The sequence below is a fragment of the Mustela erminea genome, chromosome 3 (assembly GCF_009829155.1).
Source record: "Mustela erminea isolate mMusErm1 chromosome 3, mMusErm1.Pri, whole genome shotgun sequence".
NCBI classification, from domain to species: Eukaryota; Metazoa; Chordata; class Mammalia; order Carnivora; family Mustelidae; genus Mustela; species Mustela erminea.
Window position 1 is genome coordinate 83,510,995 of NC_045616.1, and position 12,939 is coordinate 83,523,933.

Sequence of the window (12,939 nt, forward strand, 5' to 3'; positions counted from 1 at the left end):
AATGAATCAAGCAACATATGTAAAATACTTAGGACAGTGTTTGGTGTATAGTGCCCACTAAATGAATGCTTTTTATTACTCAATTATAAACAAAATGTTGTTGAGAACAGTAATTTTGCTTGTGTATTTGTTCCAAAAGGAAGAAAAACAGCCTCCTTTCTCCCTCAACGTAAATGAATGTCTAGTAATACTTTGTGGGAACAGCCCTCTCCCACTCCACGTGTCTGGAGTGCAGGTCGTGTTGATGCCACCTTTGTTCCAGTTGTACGCATATGACTCACTTGGGTATTTCATATTCCCTGCCACCATGATTCACCAGCAACCGGCATGGGGTGCAATCAGAGCCAGAGGTGTGACTTGACGGCATTTGCTGAGATCACTGGGATTATAATACTGTCGGAGGCACTGGATTCAAAGATACCTGAAGCTAACTGTACCCTGAACTTGCCATCCATGGGGACAATGAATTCCTTTTTACAACATAAGCCTCTTGCATTTGTTCTTTACTATCTGTGATCCAAGTCATATAAACTTATATAGAAGAGCTGCTTAGGAAGATCTCACAAAAAACGTAGGTGATATAAAAAGAGTGATATAAAAGTGATTTAGTTGGTGCCAGAGAGGAAAAATAATGTGGTTAAGCACACAGACTCTGAAGCCAACTGCCCAGGTATAAATCCTGGTACTAGAGCTCAGCAGCTGCAGGACTTTGGACAAGTCACTTACTTATTTGTGCCTCCATACCATCCTCTGTAAACTGCAGGCAGTGAGAATATCCACCTTCCACAGGTGTTTTGAGGATTAAGTAAGTTAGTATATGTAAGGTCCTTAGAACAATGCCTGAGATGTAACATGTGCAAATGGGACACAAGCCCATTTTTTCACTATTATTCAGATCTTAAATAAGTGGTGGCATAGTGTACCAAAGAAAGGGTAGGGAAAATGGCTCTTATGTCATGACAGCTGAGATTTTTCTGTATACAAAGGAAGAAGCTGCTAAATTAAAAATGCCTCTTTGTAGCACTTTCCTGAATAGATATTTCTTCAAAGAAGTCATAGAGATGGCCAACAAGCATGTGAAAAGATGCTCAACGTCACTAGTCACTAGGGAAATGCAAACCAAACCCACAAGATATCACCTCACACCTATAGGAATGGTTACCATCAAAAAACCCCAGAAAGTCACAAGTATTGGGTGGGATGTGGAGAACCTGAAATTCTTGTGCAGTTTTGGGGGGAATGTAATGAGCATTCACTCTGGAAAACAGCACCATGGTCGTTTCTTAAAAATTCAAAAAGTTAAAAGTAAAAAAATAAAAATTACCATATGATCTAGCAGTTCCACTTTTCAGTATAATCCAAAGTTACTGAAATCAGGGTCTTGAACAGATACCTGTACATCCATGTTCACAGCAGCATTATTGACAGTAGCTGAAAGGTGGAAACATGCCAAATATCCATCAGTGAATGAAAGGATAAACAAAATGTGGTATACACATACAATGGAATGTTGTTCGGCCTTAACAGTAAAGGAAATTCTTATTTATGTATTTATTTGAGAGCGCGCGCACCGGGAGGGGAAGGGCAGAGGGAGAGGGAAGGAATCTCAAACAGACTCCATACTGAGCGTGGAGCCCGACACGGGGCTCGATCTCAAAACCCTAAGATCATGACCCAAATCTGAAACCAAGTGTCAGACACTTAACTGACTGCACCACCCAGATGCCCCAACAGTAAAGGAAATCCTGACACGTGCTACAACACTGAGGGACATTGAGGATATTATGTTACATAAAATAGGTCAATCACAGATAGACAAATATTGCATGATTCCAAGTATATGAAGCATGTAGAGTTGTCAAGAAACTAGAAACATAAAGCACAATTGAGGTGGCTAGGGCTGGAACAATGGGCAGCTGAATGGATAAAGAGTTTCAGTTTTGCAAAGTGACAAAGGGCTGGAGATCGGTTGTGCAGCAATGTAAATACTAATGAACTGTAAACCTAAATACTATGTATTTATGTACAATGTATGTACAATGTATGTACAATGTAAATACTAATGAACTGTAAACCTAAAAATCGGTTATGATGATACATTTGATGTCATGAGTATTTTTCTATAACTAAAAATGAAAAAATTTAAATAAAAAGAATTCTTTAAGTACCTCTGGTCGCCCTCTAGGTAGCATGGTATCTGATACCGCTGGAACTCACTGACATTGAATGAATACATGAATACTCCTGGAATAAACCTAATGACAAAACAAGAGAAGGGCGAGGGAGTTTAAAGAGCGGAAATATTTGTGGAGTAAAATGGAATCAAGTGTCAAGTGCTATGTGAAAATTTATTATGTGGATGAGAAGACAGACTACATAATAAAAAAGTATAGGGCATGGGGTCTGTAGATATTGGTTCCAGTCTTGACTCATTAACTCATTTGTTTTTCTCATTCATAAAATATTTACTGAGCACCTACAACTTGCCAGCCACAGGCACTGTTCGTGTGCATCAGTGAACAAGACTCTCCTGCCCTGTGGGGCTTATTTCTAGTGGGAGAGGACAGCAATATTGAACTTCTGGTTCGAGTTGGATGTGTGACATCAGACAAGTCCCACAAGTTTTCTGGGTCCTAATTTCCTCATATGTACAATGAGATGCATGTGTCAGGAGGAACAAAGTGACACTTTTCCTTCTCACATTCCAAAGGATTTGAAAATTACATGTAAATATGGAACAAGGACATAAGAAACCACTAGGGGGCAAAATGAGCACGGCATAAACGTACTGATGTAAAATGTGAAAAACAAAAACATGATTTCACTCATATGTGGAATTTAAGAAACAAAACAAATGAGCAAAGGGGAGAAAAGAGAGAGAGAGAGAGAGAGAGAGAGAGAGAGGCAAGCCAAGAAACATATTCTTATGTATAGAGAACAAATTGATGGTCCCGGTGTGGGGAATGGGGGGGTGGTGTTGGTGATGAGGATTAAGGAGAGCACTTGTCCTCGTGAGCACCAGGTAATACATGGAAGTGTTGAATCACTATACTGTACACCTGAAACTAATATTACACTGTATATTAACTGAAATTAAAAGAAACTTGTAAAAGAAATTTTTTAAAAAGGAGTCACCCTTTTTGCATGAAAAAATAAGCAAATAATGAGTGTTGTGTATTATTGTAGGTAGAGAAAGCTCTACAGAATAGTTATCCCAATAACTATTCAAATAACTACGCTTTATTCTACGAATAAAGTACTTGATTTAGAGATCATGTTTGTCTGAGGAATAACAGCAGTTAAGTAGCAGAATGCTTGATTATTAATTGAAAAGCATCACTAAAATGCATATAATAAGAACATGTCTGCAAAACCACAAAATACCAACATTGCACTGGTGTGGTGCAAAAACAATGAATACTGTTATGCTGAAAAGAAATTTTAAAAAAAAGATTTTATTTATTTGACAGAGAGAGAGATCACAAGTAGGCATAGAGGCAGGCAGAGAGAGAGGGGGAAGCAGGCTCCTCGCTGAGGAGAAAGCCCGATGTGGGGCTCGATCCCAGGACCCTGAGATCATGACCAGAGCCGAAGGCAGAGGCTCAACCCTCTGAGCCACCCAGGTGCCCCTCAACCAACATTTTCAGTCTTTTTTTTTTTTTTTTTTAACATTTTCAGTCTTGATGCAGCACTTTACCCTTTATTAGATGTGAGGATCTGATACATATTTAGAATTCTTTCACTGCTTCATGGTTACCAAAGCGTATCAGTCTCTTTGATTACAAAAGCAAATGTATATTTTTCCCCTTGTATCCCACTGGGAAGTGGTAGTTTTAAAATGTAAAAAAATGTTTTTGACAGTCTTCTTTCAAAAGCTGGAGCTTAATTCCCTATTCCTTGGATATAGGCCAACTTTAGTGATTTCTCGCCAATAGCATGTGTTAAAAGTGATACTGTGTGATTTCTAAGGATAGTGCAGAGGGAGGAATACAGCTCCTGGCTGACTCTGTCTTTCAGGATACTCTTCCTCAGAACACAGCCACCGTAATCTGAAAAAGGCCATGTTATAGGGAGAGGCGCATGTAGGTATAATGACTGAGTGCTGCATCAAAGGTTCCAATCAGGAACTAGCCTCAGAAGTCAGACCTGTAAAGGAGTGAGCTCTCAGATGATTGCAAACCCTAGCCTTTAGGTTCCCCAGCTGAAGCTGTGTGGAAGAGAGATGAACTCTCCTTGCTAAGCACTGCCCCAAATTACAGATTTATGAGGAAAATTAATGTTATTATTGTTTTAGGCCATAAAGTTTTGAGGTGTTACTTTTACAAAGCAATAGAGAACCAGAACAGGAGCTAGTTGTCTTTGGGAATATGGCCCAATAATTTCATAAAAATAAACTGCCTGAGGATTACATCAGTGCTTCTGTGGGCTCCAACCGGAACGGACCCACTCCCACCTGCCCTGAAAACAATAAAAATACGCTCAAGTTATGCTATCGCTCACTGCCAAATCTCATGTGCACTGACGCTCGGGACTACAGAGTCTTGGAGACAGATCAAGCCTTGTCCTTCCAGGCATCATTTTCACTGACATCCACTGGCAGGTTACTATAAATGTTCTCCCAAGCAGCCCATCTGCAAAGGGAGTCTTTTCTTGGTCTGGACTTTCTAGTTCACAAACGAGGAATGGCAAGCTTGGCTGGATAGAAACTCAGTAATGACTTCATCAAGCAGGAAGCCCTGAGGAACAGGAGCATTTCTCCAGGCGGGTTACTGAAGATGGCTAGCTTGCAGCCAGTTTGCAAGGAAGATGGGAATACTGGGCTTCTTTGAGCTTAAAACACCAAAAAGCAGAAGTAGAGTCTGTGCGTCATTTATAGTGACTGGCACATGTTAGATTCTCAGTAAATATTTGTTAAATAAATAAATATCACAAACACAGCATTATTTAATGCCTTATTGTTAGAATACTAAATGTTACATCCTAATAGAGCATCTGATGTAATGAGATGGTTACAATGACTCACTTATTCACCATCTCATCTTCATTCATCACCTACCATCTGAAAGTCACAGAAAGGATACAGTGATGAATCTGACACTAACCAGATCAGTAAAATTGATGAAATTCTTTGTTCTGAGCACCTATTCAGCCTATCATTGAAGGAGGGATTGGCAGAACATATGACACTCAACACTGGACAGATGAGATTGGCAGCAGCTTTTTCATCACATTTACCCACAGCCCTTATGAGGAAGGGCACTGAAAGCCATGCAGAGCCATGAGGGGTTGGTACACAGGAATAGAGTGAACCAGCACGGGCCATGGGGGAAATCCGTAGTGTCAAGAGGGTGGGGTGATTCCCAGATTTCTACAGGGGTATATGATTGGCTTATAGGAAGGTAAAACCAATTAGGTTGGAGGCCATGTTGGGTGGAGCTGGTGTGGCTGATGGGGGAGCTAACAGGTGTCGAGCATTTCCTGCTGGGTAGGGGACACATCTGGCAAGAGAAAAGGAAGTCACTGCTAGGCTTTTGGGGCCCCATGAGGGTCAGAAAGGTCAAGACAGCATTTGAAATTTAGATCTTATAGTACATCTCTTGGCCTCTGATCTTCCCTTGTAAAATCAGGTGGTGGGAAACAAGTGATCTCAAGGCTCCCATCAGTTTTAATTCTCTTTAATTCTCATTATGTGAAGCTACTCAAATGAGAGGTCACTCTCAGAGGCACTTGCTGTCCTGATTTGTCTGTGAAGACCTGTCTATTTTTGTCGATGTTGGCGATATCTCTGCCAATTCAGGCTAATCTCCTAGGGCCCTCTGAAAATGTTAAGGTGAAGTCGAAGCACTTTATTTCCAGTGAGTGGGAAGGGGAGTACATTAGAACATTTAGCACAGAAGTCAATTTTGGGCATTATCAAAAAGAGCTCTTAGAGAGTCCAGGAAAGAAATGATATTTATAGGCCCCAAATCAACTATTCTTTTAAGTAATATTAAGTTTTTTAAAGTAAAATCTTAGCAAGAGTTAAGAAATGTTTATATTTTCTTTCAGAGGTAAAAATTCATTATCTCAGCCAGTATGGGATTTTTGAGTCTTATTAGATGCTGCAAATTTAGGACTACATGGGAAGAGTCAAAAGCACCTTGCTTAATTTCAGTCAGAAAGAAAAAATGTTTGTCTTTGACTTCCAAACCTAAATTTGCATTATGTAATAAAAACTGTAAGTTTGGGGCACCTGGGTGGCTCAGACGGTTAAGCCTCTGCCTTCGTTCAGCTCAAGTCTTGATCTCAGGGTCCTGGGATCGAGCCCCACATCGGGCTCTCTGCTCAGCAGGGAACCTGCCTCCCCCTCTCTCTCTGCCTGTCTCTCTGCCTTCTTGTGTTCTCTCTCTCTCTCTGTCAAATAAATAAAATCTTTAAAAAAAAAAAAAAAAGCTAAGTTTGATTTCACATGCCTCTGTTTCAACATAAAATTATCCTCATCTCAGGAAAAGAACTTAAGTTAATGTTATCAATAGTCTTAGTAACAAAAACTATCTAAGTACATAAAGAGCATTATGGTTAAGAGAGAGTCATCTGCTCTCTCTAATAGTCATAAGAGTAACTGTGCTCAGAAAACATGTGTTCTCCAAGATTTAAGAAAGAATTAAAGAAAGTAGAATAATAATGAAAAGAGTATGCTGCCTATGGGTTTCAAGCTAGGATGCTCTCCTACTTGGCTACCTGGCCCAGTGACCTATTTCTTATTCTGGCCAGACACCATTATTATCAAGACATTAATATGAAATCAAATAAAAATAAAAAATTAAAATTGTATAGTTTGGACAGTGACCTCCAAAGAATGTTTCAAATTTACATTTAAATTTATCTGGCTTAAAGCTCCCAGACCAGCAATATCTTGTGTTGGAAATATTGTCTTGTAACAAAATAAAGTTTAATATGACCGTCCTTACAACAGTAAAGAGTTAAACTGTAATGAAAAGCTGTGGGTTGCTTGCAATGTCTAACTGGGCATCATGAAGAATTCTAACAGAAAAATATAAAAAATGAATTGCCTAAGGAAAGTGTCATGTATTAAACTTACAGTCATTTCTAGGCTGCTCTCCTACTGACGATAATAAAACCTGATCCCTCCATCATTTTAAGAAGCATTATATTAAATTTTTTATGGCGATTGGTTTAGTGGCTAGGACACTGCCATTTTTCTTCTTTGAAAATGAACATATTTTCCACAACATAAGTCATCTTATGCACTGTGTCCTGAAAAACTCTGTGAAGAGGAGAGAAAGGGATATAAAGCAGAAAGATGAGCACATTTTCTTTAATGTTTGAAATAACATGAAACACACCAAGAAAATCAAATATGGGTACCACTGTTCAAAATTTTCAAGTATGACTGCTCTAATGTATTAAACCAATAGTATCTGACATCAAAAGGTATGTGTGAGAGTAAAATGCACAACACGGAGAAGCCCAATTGGGAAAATATAGGACAGAAGATGACAGAAGCATACTTCTAATATACTCCATAGGATCAAAAGGCAAATTATAAGACAATACAAAATCTGCAGGGAAGCATCAGAGTGAATGTATGTAATTGATTTTGGAAAGAGATAGTTTGTTCAAGCCCAATCATGGCCGTTCTTCAAAGTCCATTTTGGTTGCTGACAAAATCTTACAGCTTCTATAGCTATATAGATGTAGCAATGACCATAAGTTCAAATATTCACTGAGCACTTAGTATTTAGGCCTTGATTTTGCAGGCATTGTCTCAAACAATCTTTGTAGCAAGCACGTAAGATGAATACTGTTATCCTCTTGCTCTTTGCCCAAGAGAAAAGTAAGGCACAGTGACTTTGCTAACTTCACGGCGAGTAAGTAAGAGAGGATGTAAATCCAGGCCATCTGGCTCCAGACATGCTCCCTTAACCACTATACACTATTAATTCAATTACATGATGAATATACACTATTAATTCAATAGCCCTCTGAACATGAGGTAATTTGTCATGTGCCCAATGAGAAGATTACAAAAAATATTTTTTATCAATTTGAATACATACACATTTGAGAATATAGATACAATTATCAATTAACTGCAATTTTAGTGTGTATGTGTGTCTATATATATACATGCATACATATGTATGTACATATAAAATACTTTATATATATGAAATCACATGTTAGGTAAGTTAGCATATTCATTAAAATATTGCCCTTTTTAACAATTTTTTTATTATGCTAGTCACCATACAGTACATCATTAGTTTTTGATGTAGTGTTCCATAATTCACTGTTCGCGAATAACACCCAGGGCTCCATGCAATCCGTGCCCTCCTGAATACCCATCACCAGATATTGCCCTTTTTATGTTCATGTTATGTGACGCAGCAATACAGACTAGTGGTTTAGCACAAGAACTCTGGAGCCAGACTGGGTTCAAAGCTCAGCTTTAGTATTTCCTACCTTGTAATGTTTGACAAGTTATTTAACCTCTCTGTTCTCAGTTTCATCATATGGCAAGTATGTAGTACCTACCTTGTCAGGCTGTTAGGAAAAGTAACTGAGTAGAAATGTATGAAGGACTCAGAGCAGTGCTGGGCATATAGTAACCATATGCTGGTGTTAGCTCTTACATTTTTTCCTACATGCTTCACTCTCACCTTTGGCAGGAGGGGTTCTGCCATCACTAGCCTAGCCCTCAGATGCTGCGTTTTACAGTACCTCCCTTTCTAAGTTGTTCAGGATACACAACGTCCACTACTGCCTCTGAAGTTCATACTCCAAACCACAATATCCATTCACCTAATATTAGAAATGCTTGATTTGCTATTTGAGAGGTTGTCGGATCTCTACAATAAAAATACAGCATGGCTTCAAAAAGTAGCTTTAAAAGTCCTGTTGTTGGTTTTGTTTTTGTTTTTGTTTTGTTTTCTTACAGCATGAGGCACTTGGAACATTCACGTCAAAATCCCAAGAATAGATGCTAAAATGGGGTTAAATGTCCTAGCCTTTTAAAAACCCAATTTGTCTGAAAGCATCCAGTGCTGTTCCAGGCAAATCTGACTTCCCAAGATAGTAATTTATTGTTCTAAGTAAAATAATTGAAATAACAGAAGCAGAATTTGAGGAGGAAACTCATTTCTAAGGGATAAAGGATAATTTGGAGGACATATAATTGTCATATTTGGGAAATGGAGTTATATCATTAATATTCAGGGATAGTGAAAATAGATCTTGGGCATTTACACTGGTTTTCACCACAATTATTAGGTTTCATTATGCAACTTGACACCATAAGTACACAGCTGTCAAATCCCCACCTCATTTGGTGCTGGTGGATATAGCTGAGAGTAGGGGAAACTACCCATGCTCAAACCAGAATTTCCCGACTAAATTCCCCATGACATATTTACTATAAAACAGAGGGGAAAGAAGTCAACTCTAAAATCTAAGCACAATTTCACTGACATCCTAAAAAAAATAAAAAGAAGTTTTCTGTGTTTATGAAGTATGTAAAAGTGTTACTGTGTATTCTAGCATGACTGTCAAACTAATTAGAAGATAACACTCATAATTAGAATGTTGTTGTTGTTGCTGTTGTTATTATTATTATTATTATTTTGGTCACAAGTTTGGTAACTGACATATTAAGTCCCAGGGATGACTGAGCCACTGTTACAAGTGCACTTCATGTTCTATCAACTCTTGACTTGGTTAAGGTTTTCTCCTCCTAATGAATACAATTCAGTGACTTTAACAGAGGTCAGCACAATAGCCAAGTACTGCAGTTTGCTTTAATATAACTCTCCGAAGACTGTCCTGAAGTGGGGGGATGCGACACCAAAAGAAAAAAAAACAACAACACTTTTTCCTCCCAAAAGAGAGGTCTACCTGACTAGCCACAAAATTGACTGCTATTCTCCAAGGTTCTCTGCAGGATGGTTTATACTTCAAAGTCAAACAATGTGGAAGATTTCATCATGTAACTTCACTTTTTTTGCTTGTCTTATTGAGTAAGGGACAGACAGGTGAGGCTAGGTAGGGAGAGACAGGTAGGGGGGCTATGTGACTAGGCTCATGCAGAGGGGTACATGGCTCACAAAATCCCAGATGTGGAGAAATGTTATAGACAAGATGTTAACCAGAGGGAAGGCAACACTAAGCCCCCCAGTGACAATCCATTTGGGACCCTTCTCCCTCTACAGAGCTTCTTTTTCTTCCCTTTCTGTTCTCACCTTTGCTTAATAAACTTTCACTTCATTTCACTCTTTTGTGTCTGTGAGATTCATTCTTCAGGTCCATGAGACAAGAACCCTGCAACCCTGCAACATTATCAAGTGGGACAAGGGTTAGCGAAGAAGGAAATCCAGTAAATAGGGTCATTGTTTTCACAGATAGAAGCAGAATTTCAATAACATCTACATCTAACAATTCATTTCTAAGCAGGTAATATTTTATGCTCATAATCTTACGTTTTGTTTAAATTTGAGAGTAGTGGGACGCCTGGGTGGGTTTAAGCCTCTGCTTTCGGCTCAGGTCATGATCTCAGGGTCCTGGGATCAAGCAGCTCTCTGCTCAGTGGGGAGCCTGCTTCCCCTCCTCTCTCTGCCTGCCTCTCTGCCTGCTTGTGATCTCTCTCTCTCTGTCAAATGAATAAATAAAATCTTTAAAAAATATTTTGAGGAGCATCTGGGTGGCTCAGTGGGTTAAACCCTCTGCCTTCAGCTCAGGTCATGGTCCCAGAGTCCTGGGATCGAGCCCTGCATCAGGCTTTCTGCTCAGCCTGAGGGGGAAGCCTGCTTCCCCCTCTCTCTCTGCCTGCCTCTTTGCCTACTTGTGATCTCTGTCGAATAAATAAATAAAATCTTAAAAACATTTGAGAGTAGTATCTCTTTTGATGGGAAGAAATGGAGACATGAGAAGAAACAAGAGACTCAAATTTTCTTTCACCATAAAATCACTAAGTAGATGAATAGATTATTGCATATTGCCAATAACTAGAATCTCAGCTTCATAGGTAATACGTCTTAGAGAGCATAACCATATAATTTATCAAACTAGGATATTTTTGATAGCAAAAAAAGAGACAATATTAATAATTATTCTGGAGAAAACAGGCATAAAAAGGGACAATGTGAGGGCACCTGGGTGGCTCATTGGTTTAAAGCCTCTGCCTTCGGCTCAGCTCAAACCCCGCATCCCGCTCTCTGCTCAGCAGAGCTCTCTGCTCTCTGCCTGCCTCTCTGCCTACTTGTAATCTCTGTCTGTCAAAAAGGGACAATGTGGCTGGCTCCAGCAAATCTGAATACATGGTCATTCTCCCAAGAGTTGTTCAGATGGTACCTACATCAGTAAATTCTAAAATGATTTATAAAAGTTGGTAAATTGAATTATTTGATGAGCTATTTCAGAAGTTTCCTGAGGAAATTAGCTGCCCATTCATCTCAAGAGTATACTCATTGGTTCTTCAGTTTGTTATGTCCTTTTCCTATTATTATTTTTGTTTGGAGGGGAGTGTGGAATTTTGTTAATTGGTTGGTTTTATTTGTTTCATTATAGTGTATAAGTTGAAAAAAAAAACCTTTTAACCAGTGAAATTTTATCATTCCTTTAGAAACTGGTCCCAGAGCAATGGCCTGGTTTCTTTTGTAAAGACCACAGGATTTGGGGGCCAGCATATAATGCAAGGGCTCATGATATAAATTTTAATACTATAAGCTCGGAAGACAGTTCTGCTCATTGGCTAATACCATGGCATTCAGAATTAGGATTCCTGCACTTTCAGAAGTGATTTAACACTCCGTGGTTTAACACAGAAGCCAGAACAATCAAAAGGAAAGAATCTACTTATGCCTCTCTTTAGTTCATAACCTTCAGTGGTTCTGCTTTGTCTTTCAGAACCAAAACAAGAATCCCACAAGACACTCTGTTCCTGGTCCTTACCTGTAGCCCTAGCCTCAACTCCTATGTGGCTCTCCTCCATGGTCTCTCCAAACATCCTGGCTTCATTGAAATCATTTATTTCCAAAGTCTGATTTTATCCAAGAGACATTTCTAGTTGTCACAAGGTGGCAGTGGGGATGCGGGGCTGTGTTACTGGCATCTGGTTGGTACAGGTCAGGGATTTTGCTAAACATCTTACAGCTAGTAAGGCAGCATCCTCTGTCTCCTGCCCCGCCAGAATCATTTAGATAAAAATGTTAATAGTGCAAAGGTTGAAGAAACCTTATCTACATCTTTTCTGACACCATATTTTCCTTAATCCCAGGCCTTGCACACACTATTCCCCTGCCTGAAATATTCATGCTCTTCCCCTCCTCTCTTTCCTCCTTTCTTTAATAAATTCCTTTTCACCCTTTGATCATCACCTTTTCGCAGTGGCTTTCCGGATGTTCCGCCCCCGATAAATATTACACTCTTTAAGAGAATTACGTAGGACTTGAGAATATTAGTTACAGCTTTACGTATACTTTTACGTGTTTGATAACCCCACCCGCAACGAATCGCAGGTGAGCAGTACCATTTAGTTTGCATTCATCATAGTAGTCCCAACAGCTAGTACAGCGAGGTGAGTTGTCCTTTATCACTGCGTTCAATTATTAAATGGACATTTAACAGCCTCACTTACAAAATGAGAAGAATAGAGTAATCATCTCATTAGGTTGTAAGGAGTAAATAATACACATAAACTCTGTAACACTGTCTAGATCACACTGAATCCAGAGAGACCGACGCTCTGGAGTTTGTGTACAGGAGACAGGATCTACCCGCTCAGTATCGGCGCTTGCACGACCTCTTCCACGCCTCCTGTCTGCAAACGATTTTTCCCTCCTCTAAATAGTTAGCAACAATTGCTGCGCCTGCGCTTTTCTGCCTCTATCGCGAACCAGGCTACCGGAAGTGTCTTCCTTCTTCTCATTGGCCCGCCACTGGACT

At 39.4% G+C, this 12,939-nt stretch overlaps 1 protein-coding gene across 2 annotated transcripts in view; it reads right to left on the reverse strand.

Moving 5' to 3' along the window:
* Positions 1-12,833, reverse strand: part of KCTD16 (potassium channel tetramerization domain containing 16) — a 305,143-nt gene extending 292,310 nt beyond the window's left edge. Inside the window, exons 1-2 of one of the 2 annotated variants that reach the window (XM_032336306.1) lie at positions 12,524-12,833; positions 1,325-1,431 (exon numbers count right to left, since the gene is read on the reverse strand). The gene's annotated coding sequence lies outside the window, so the exon portion shown is untranslated. Of the gene's footprint in view, positions 1-1,324; positions 1,432-7,081; positions 7,158-12,523 lie in introns of those variants that run through there. The other variant, XM_032336307.1, reaches the window with a different exon arrangement.
* Between the last annotated feature and the right edge of the window lie 106 nt (positions 12,834-12,939).